This window comes from Eucyclogobius newberryi, unplaced genomic scaffold (genome assembly GCF_026437365.1).
Source record: "Eucyclogobius newberryi isolate DKJ021-1_F unplaced genomic scaffold, fEucNew1.0.hap1 SCAF_24, whole genome shotgun sequence".
Classification (NCBI taxonomy): Eukaryota; Metazoa; Chordata; class Actinopteri; order Gobiiformes; family Gobiidae; genus Eucyclogobius; species Eucyclogobius newberryi.
This window is the reverse complement of record NW_027315879.1, coordinates 535,001-544,108: the sequence shown is the minus strand read 5'-3', so window position 1 is coordinate 544,108 and position 9,108 is coordinate 535,001.

The window sequence follows — 9,108 nt, the reverse complement described above, 5'->3', positions numbered from 1 at the left end:
AATTAACTTTGCACTTGCTTTTTTTTTATCCTGTAAATAAATGTACTTTAAGTTGATATATTTTCCCAAACAGTCATGTAGTCTGTGCAAACATGAATAACTTCTGTGATTTTTAGTACATTTGTGTAGATTCTGTCCAGTGTTTAACAGAAAGTAACTTTTGACAAACACATTTTTAGCAGTTTTGTCAAGCAGCTTTGTTTGACTGTAAATAGGTTGTTTTTTGTACTCCACACCAAAGACGCATTAAAATCCACACAAAAGAGCTGACTGTTGTTTTATTTTGCGTTCATGGTCTTTCTGACCTTGTGTGACCTACAGGAACATCTCCCCTACGAGGAAAAGGCCTTTGAGATGCCCAGAGAAGTTTTTGTAGACTAAAGTGGTAGGTTTTACTCCCAACAGTTACATATTATGTCCTGCAGCAGGCGCTATAATTCAACACTACGTACAGTAATTTGGCCTTTCCGTGACTTTTGAGGAATATGAATACTAGGCCTTCTTGTAACTTTTTGATTTAATTATTTTTTGAATTATGATCAAAGAGTAACACAAAAGAGCTGCCCACTTTTCTAAACTAAACACTTGTTTTAGATTATGCAAATTTCCCCCACAATGCTTTGCTTTAATTTGAAATGTATGTAAACGTTTAAGTGCTGGTTTAGGCTTTAAACCTCCTTAACCAGAGCAAAATGGCCGCCCTACTCCATGAGCCTAACCTCTAGTGGCCAGTGGTAAACTGCATCCCCCCAGTCCGCAAACATAAGCATGAGTGGTTGACGGACTCAGGCCCGTATCCAACGGCCAGTCTCAGGTTCATAACGTTTCGGCAATGCCGGGATGCGAATATTTTTTTCGTACTTGGGTTAGGAACAGGGCAGATTTCTCAGCCAATCAGAAGGCGATCAGCTTCTAGGCGGGCATTGACCTAAAATCTGGTCTACTCCCAATTACCACTGGCCACTAGAGGTTAGGCTCAGGGAGTAGGGCGCCCAGATCACATGTGAGGTGATTTATCGTCTCGCACAATCAAATTTCAGCTTTGTTGGCCTAGTGGTTAAAGACACAGTCTAGGACCCCTGAGATCGGCTCCCGCTCCCACCTGTAAATTATAGTTTAATTCCCCCCCCCCCATCATCTCCTAACTACTACAAAAAAACTTAGATTTAGGGGTTATGTTTAGGGGTTAGAGGTTAAAGGTTAGGTTTAGGGGTTAGGGGTTATGTTTAGGGGTTAGGGTTAGAGGTTAGGGATTAGGGTTAGGGGTTAGGGTTAGAGGTTATGTTTAGGGATTAGGGTTAGAGGTTAGGTTTAGGGGTTAGGGTTAGAGGTTTAGTTCATTCACGTGTTCAGGTTCTGTGGCGCTGCGATCTCCTGGGAGGATTTTAAGTCAACTCTCACCCAGAAGCTGCTCGCCTTCTGATTGGCTGAGTGCCCCACAACCCAAGTACGAAAAACATTCGCTGGCGGGACGACTACAGCGGTATTGGGGTCACCATGGGTCCCGCGGCCAGAAGCAGACCCATCACTGGTCGTCGGCAGGGGGTGTCCGAAGCCATGTCGTGGGGCCCGTCATTGTAGCGGTAGACTACTGTTCCCAGAATGCATTGCATCCAGGTTGTTGGGGCTTCCGGTTATTGGATTAAACGTGCTTCTAGACGTAACACGCTCGTGTCCCTAGTCTTCTTCATACATGGTGTCAGAAGTGGCAAACTTTCTGTCTCCACGGCGTTTTCGGAGCAGCACTGTGTGGATAACTTGCAGAAGAAGTTTTCGGCAGTTTTTAGAGCGTAAAATGACCGTTGTGCGGGCGAAAGCAGTCACCAGCGCGAACTAACAGGTGTGTGCGCGCGCAGCCCCATCCACATGTCGGCGGAGGAAGAAGTGCAGAGCGACGGTGCATCAGAAAACTCAGATCCTGATCGCGACGACGCCAGGGATTCACAAAGAGAGATGGCGACCGCTGTACAAATAACTCCCCCAGAGACATTTGATTTTTCACGGCCTACAGAGTGGCCAAAGTGGATCAGACGTTTTGAAAGGTTTCGCATTGCAACAGCCCTCAACAGCAAACCAGAGGAATATCATGTGTTGTGGTCAAAGCAGCATTTGATCAACATTACGTGGGAAAACACAATGTCATTTTTGAAAGAGCGCAATTCAACTCCAGACGTCAACAAGATGGTGAGAGTGCAGAATCTTTCATCACAGCTGTACACAAACTTTCAGAAAATTGTGGATTTGGAATGCTTATAGAGGAACTTGTAAGGGACAGAGTTGTAGTTGGCATAAGAGATAAAAGTTTGTCAGAGCAACTACAAATGGACTCAGAATTAACACTTGCCAAAGCCATTCAAAAGGTCAGGCAGAGTGTAAAGAAACAACAGACAATTTTACACAGCAGCGTTGCAGAAGAAAAAGCTCTGAACATGGACATTATACGAACAAATATTAAAAGAGGCAAGTCTCAGACATGGCAGATCGTATGTGGTAGAGACTGATAGGGGTTTCCTGAGAAGAAACAGAAAGCACCTCAGACCAACAGGGACTATTACTAGTTCAGGTTGTCTGGTGAGACCTCCTGATAGCTGACGGCACACGGTCCCATTGGAAAGCAGTCATAATCACTAGCTAACAAAGCTAACGAAGCTAACATGGCTAGCAAAACTGAGGCGGAGAACCACAGTCCCTCCCCGCTGGACAAACGGGGTCCCGTCAGCCGAGATGGAGATTCTCGAGACTTCTTTGCATTGGAAGGGGGAGACTAACTTATCATCAGATATGGCTTAAGATGTCTAAGAGTCTCTTAGAGCCGAGGTGATAGCTGCCATGGGCCCGGCCATATCTGCTGCAGTGGCCACTCAGCTGAAAGCAGAGGGAGTAACCAGAGCATGCATGGATGAAGTCGAGCAGCCTATTTCTTGCAGCATTTTAGGACATCCTTTGTTGGCATGAGTTTCTTCCCTCAATTTATATTCGTTTGCAGATCTTTTGGCTTTTTCTCTCTTTGTTTCTTTTTTTCGGAGCCTATGACTATAATTTGTCCTCTCAAGACATTTTCCTCCAGATAAGTCTTAATGTTGTTGGACATTTTTCCTTAAACAAAGGGTCATAAAGTAGGCTGGCATTGAACTTGTGTTCAACAGGAGCATGATCATGTATGTCTACTGTGCCTATCTCTGCTTCAGTGTTTTTAGATATTTCTTTATTGAGAACAAATAAGTTATCTATTCTGTAACAGATTGTATGCTGATTAGTATAGTGTCGTGCTCTAGGGTTCATTTCCTTCTGTATGTCAATCAAGACTATTCTTCAAGGTACGGAACTTCTTACTCATTGTTCCTCCTGTAGAATGAAAAGCAGTAGTTCAGTAAATGTGCCTTTATTGGGAACACCAGGCATGAACAAGGTAGGTTGTTGTTACACTGTGTTTACCACTCAGCGCGGGCTATCTCACTACCTTATTACATAGTGTCATATATGACACCCCCCATGCCTCTTGAGTTCAACACGTTTAATGTAGGCTGAATGTGAATCGCCGCCACAGATTAAGGTTCCCTCAGAGTGGTTCACAATCAAGTCCATGACATCAGCGTCGCCCCCTGGAGGAGCATACACATTCAAAACAATAAAAACCTTCCCATTAATATTCCCTTTAACCAGTACAGTGATCCCTCGCTATATCGCGGTTCACTTTTCGCGGTCTCGCTGCTTGGCGGATTTTCATCATGCATTGTGTTCTGCATGGTCTGATTGGCTAAACAGTCTCTCCGCATCTTCTCTACCTGTGTGTCAATAACGTTATGGATTAATATGTACACGTACGTAAAACCGCTTGCCAAATAGAAGTTTGCGAGGCCGGTGAGAACGGCGCGCGTGAGCTTCAATGTTTTATGGAGTATTTCATTGTATAATAACTGTGAAAAAATAAAGGTTTCTACTTTGCGGATTTCGCCTATTGCGGATTCGTTTTGGAACGTAAACCCCGCGATAAACGAGGGTTCACTGTATACATATCTGCCCTCTTTATCCTTACATTCAATAATCAAAATTGCAACTTCCCTCCTATATTTGCCTTTGTATGCTGAAGAATAGGATTTTTTATAACAGAATTTCATTAGTTTTTGATGTTCAGTGTCATTCAAATGTGTCTTGTAAATATACAATGTCTATTTCTTTCTTTCATTTTTGTTGTTCGTTTGATTAGGTTCAGTGCCATTCACATTGAAGGATATTACTTGTAACACTTCTGATGCCATTGGGTTGATTGTATTGATCCCCAGGGCCGGCCCAAGCCTTCAGGGGGCCCTAAGCGAAAACATTTTTGGGGGCCCCTCACCACATCATCAGAATCAGTTTTATTGCCATTGTCAGTAAACAATTCACATATGGGAACTTTCTTCAACGCTAACAAAGCGCACCAAAACTCCAGGGCATCTGTTTGCCAGTTAGTTTATTCTCAACACCTCACAAGCTCAAATATGGATAACTTAAATCCCACAATGCAACTTGGTATTCCGCTGACATCACCTCTACTCCCTGTACAAATAACACACGTCCCAGATATGTTTTTGGGTGTATTTGTGGGCATTAAGGGTCTACAGCCACATTAGCACATTAGTTTAAATTAATGAACAGGGGGGTCTGGGGGGCCCTCCCCCAGAAATTTTCAGACCTTTTTTGGGTAATCTGCTGCATTTTAATGTGGTCCAGCCGGCTAAAGTAAGAGTAAAATGTTGAGGTTGTAATGCTATAAAATGATGATGTGATGAAACTGTGCCAGGAGAAAATGACTAAAGCCAGTTATTAATACATTAGTGTACTTAATTACTCAATACAGTATTGGCTCTGAAAAATAATTATGGTCAAATTGATTCATTTTAACTGAAAATGTAAAAGTAATAGTTATCCTTACTAATTTATCTTTTACAGCTCCCAACTGTTCCTTCTTGCCAAAGTGACAAAACAAGTTATATTAAATTAAACAAATAGCATAAGCATTGCTTGATTAACAATTAACACTGATAAAACAGTGCAAACATATTATTCCCAGAGAATGAACAGAACTAGAAGTGAAGGTCCAAACCTAGCTATAGTGAAGAGACTGTGTTTCTGCAACTTTGCCACTTTTATATAAAAAATATATAGTTTTATTCTATAACAGACATAATCATAATATGTCTGGTTATTTTTCACTATCAATTTATTATAATTTATAACAAATAGTCTAATGATGCTTTTTAAATAAATTGAAATGTTTTATTGCTCTATTAAAAGTGAATTACAATATAAATGTTTGTTCTGATCTGAACATGACACACTGGACTCCTGCATGAAACAATGCTGCGATGTGATTGGCTGATGGACCTGACGTGCATAAACCTTTACGTTCCTCTCATTCCACTTTAAGAAGTCAAAGTCAAACAGACATCACGAGTCACGATTGATCTCACACATGGCGATGTGAGAGAGAGGGACGCAAACTCAAACCCGCTTATCTCTAACTGAGGCTGCACAGGGGCCCAGGACAGGGGCCCGGGACAGGGGCCCGGGACAGGGGCCCGGGACAGGGGCCCGGGACAGGGGCCCGGGACAGGGCCGCACACTGTTCACTCCAAAGTCTCACGTCAGAGGTTCTGGACGAGACGGCGCTCGTCTGGACCGGATCTCCGCCTCTTAGTGACCCGGGCCATAGACGCCCCTCACCGGCCTCACCTGCAGCTGACACGGGCTGGTGTAAATGTTTAACTTATCTTTCATTCAGACACATTATTATGCGCGGGGCAGAGCTCTCGTCGCCTCCAGCCTGAGCGAACTAACGTGACAGAATCGTGTTGTTTCAAACAGCAGCATTAACCGTCTCTTTGTAAGAGAAGTTCAATACCTGGAGAGTGTTGTTGAGTTTGCAGTTTCTTTACATCGTCAAGAAGTTTCTTCTTTCGTTTTTCGGCATCGGGGGATATATTCCTCTGGACATGAGGACCACGTTGTGTTGTGTTTATGTTTTGCTCTCGTTCTGCTCGCGCACAATGAAGTTGCCCAATCAGCGCAGGTTTGGTGTCTCGGTTGCCAGATTGTCATTACAAATAAATGCAGTTTGTGCGTTGTATGTTACCGCTGTGTGCGCTGCCGCGCCAGCAGCGCTACTACACTAGTGGCGCACGCTGCGCTTGCACTTCGCATAAGACGGGTTGCCAGATTGGGGGCCCTATTAAAGCCTCGGGGCCCTACGCGGCTGCTTAGTTCGCTTATAGGCTGGGCCGGCCCTGTTGATCCCACCGAACTATAAGAAAACAGAGCAACTGAAAAGGTAAAAAAGAAGGCCGTGGCTGCAGAGCCGCAGCGCGGTCAAATGGCACAGCGGTTTCAGGAACCGCGGCACTGCCATATAGCCTCATGGCTAACCCTAACCTTAACCCTAACCATGACCCTAACCTTAACCCGGCGTGATCTAAAACGGCCGCAGCAGTTACAGGAGCCGCGGCACAAAATAACAAGGCAGTTTCGGTCGCGCTCTGTAGACACTCCCAAAAAAGAAAACAAAAGGGTTCATGCTGAAAACAGGCTTTGAACCCAAAACCTGATCAAGAAAAAGATCGTAAAAGGGAGCGAAGTCCGATCCTAACGAAGGGTCCCCCAAAAAGCTTCCCAGTCACTCCTGACAGCAATCCTCAGAAAGAACTGGGTATTTGACCTCATTAAGTCCCCACACCCCGATGCATTCTGCAAGTATTTTCCAATTTCCCACAAATCCATAGATGAGTAGATGTATTTAGTCACAGAGTTTATGTACAAAAGCAGACAGCCAACATAGAGCATAAAATCTGATGTTAAAAACAAATAAATCTTGTCATCAGTCTCTTCAAATGAACAGAAATGTATCACCATGTGACCACAACCTGACCTCACATGCCTCACACTGGTGGCTCCTTCTCTTGTAGACTTCATTTCTCTGTGTTTTGCATCTTCCTGAGGAGCAGCTCTGCTTCTCCTGGTGTTCTGAGCACATGTTTTTACCTTCAAAATTCACCAGAAGAGTCGCCAGGAAAGAGAATCCATGTCTCCTCCTGAGCTCCTCACAGATGAGGTGGAATTTTTGCCGTTGTTGATGAACCTCGAATGGAATATCTGGAGCAAAAAGACACGCTTGCGTTTGTACTGGAGGTCTCTTTTAACCCTTGCAGCCAAGACACGTTCCTTCACACGATCGTTAAGAAACCTCATTATCAGGCCTCGTCCGACAAGGAGCTCAGGAATGATCTTCTCCAAAAAGCTTTCTGTATCCTTTCCTTTTTCTCCGCCCACAATTCTCAGGTTAGGACGACCTGGTCTGGACTCCAAATCCAGGATCTTATTTTTTATATTATTGTTCTTCGACTCCAGCGTTGTCACCCTGGCCCGCAGCGCCTCCATCTCGGGAGGGACTGCGGTTCTCTGTCTCAGGCTTGCTAGCCATGTTAGCCTCATTAGCTTCATTAGCTTGAGATGCGGGCTGTTTTCCAGTGGGGCCGTGGGCGGTCAGCTTTGTTCGTTTTGGTCCTGTGTAGTGTTACCAGACTTGTGCCTTCCTTGTTTACTCATCCCTTGTTCTTCTTCTTTGGGATTAGGTGGGTCAAACAATGATTTTATAGGAAAGATTTAAAGCAGAGGTCCACAAAGCACTGCAATGACCCAAAAACTTCCAAGGTTTCTTACAGTAGAATAATAATAATAATAATAATAACTTTTATTTATATAGCGCTTTTCAGTGACCCAAAGACGCTGAACATATATAAAAAGGGGAGGGTATTTACAGACAGGGGGGACAACACGTACAGAACACATTAATATACAGGTAAAATGAACAAGACAGAAGAAGTAGAGAAAAAGATGGGGATGTAACAGGGGGTAGAAGAGTAGGCAATGGGGTAGAGGAGGCTGGGGGTAGGGGAGGTCATAGGCTTGGGTGAAGAGGTATGTTTTTAGGCGGGATTTGAATGTTGTGAGTGAGGGAGAGTGGCGGACAGGTTGGGGGAGGGAGTTCCAGAGTCGGGGTGCTGTTCGGGAGAATGCTCTGTCGCCAAAAGTTTTGAGTCGGGATGTTGGTGCAGTCAGGGTGAGAGAGGAGGAGGATCGGAGAGCTCGGGAGGGGCGGTGGGGGATGAGGAGGTCAGACAGGTAGGGGGGGGCAAGGTGGTGAAGAGCTTTGAGGGTGAGGAGGAGTATTTTAAAGTTTATGCGCTGCTTGATGGGGAGCCAGTGGAGAGAGCGGAGAACGGGAGTGATGTGATCACGGGACCGGGTGTGGGTGAGGAGGCGGGTGTGGGTGAGGAGGAGGGTGTGGGTGAGGAGGCGGGTGTGGGTGAGGAGGAGGGTGTGGGTGAGGAGGCGGGCAGCGGAGTTTTGGACCATTTGGAGTCTGTGGAGGGAATGGGAGGAGATGCCAGTGAGGAGGGAGTTGCAGTAGTCGAGGCGGGAGGAGATGAAGGCATGGATGAGGGATTCAGCAGCGGGGAGGGTGAGGCAGTGTCGGATTTTAGCGATGCGGTGGAGGTGGAAGTATGAGGTCTTGACGATGTGGCTGACATGGGGAGACATGGGGAGTGAAGGAGAGGGTGGGGTCCATGATGACACCGAGATTGCGTACCAGGGTAGAGGGGGTGATGGTCGAGGTGTCGATGCTGAGTGAAAAGGGACCAGTTTTATTGAGAGTGGAGGCAACACTGACATTGTCCAGTGTGACTACCTGCTCAGATAAAGGGTCTCGTAGATGTTTAGGGCCCAGCACAATGACCTTGGACAACCTCCAGTTAGGGAACAGGAAAAAGCACAAAAAGGTAAATGTTGCATATGTATATGTATCCTTTAAAAGAGGCTGCAATGCTAGCCCAGTTACTATTAGTGTAGTAAAACTTTAGTACCGGTACTATAGATCAGGGGTCCCCAACCTTTTTTGCACCACGGACCGGAATAATGTAGGTTTTATTTTCACGGACCGGTGTGCCAGTTTATGTCGCGGTCAGGTTAACTTGCTCGGAAGTGGGCGGGGCTTAGGCTTCCATTCGATTCAGCTCGGAAAAGACGCGTTTGTACATTAATTGAGTGTTCTATACCAAAAGATCTGAATTG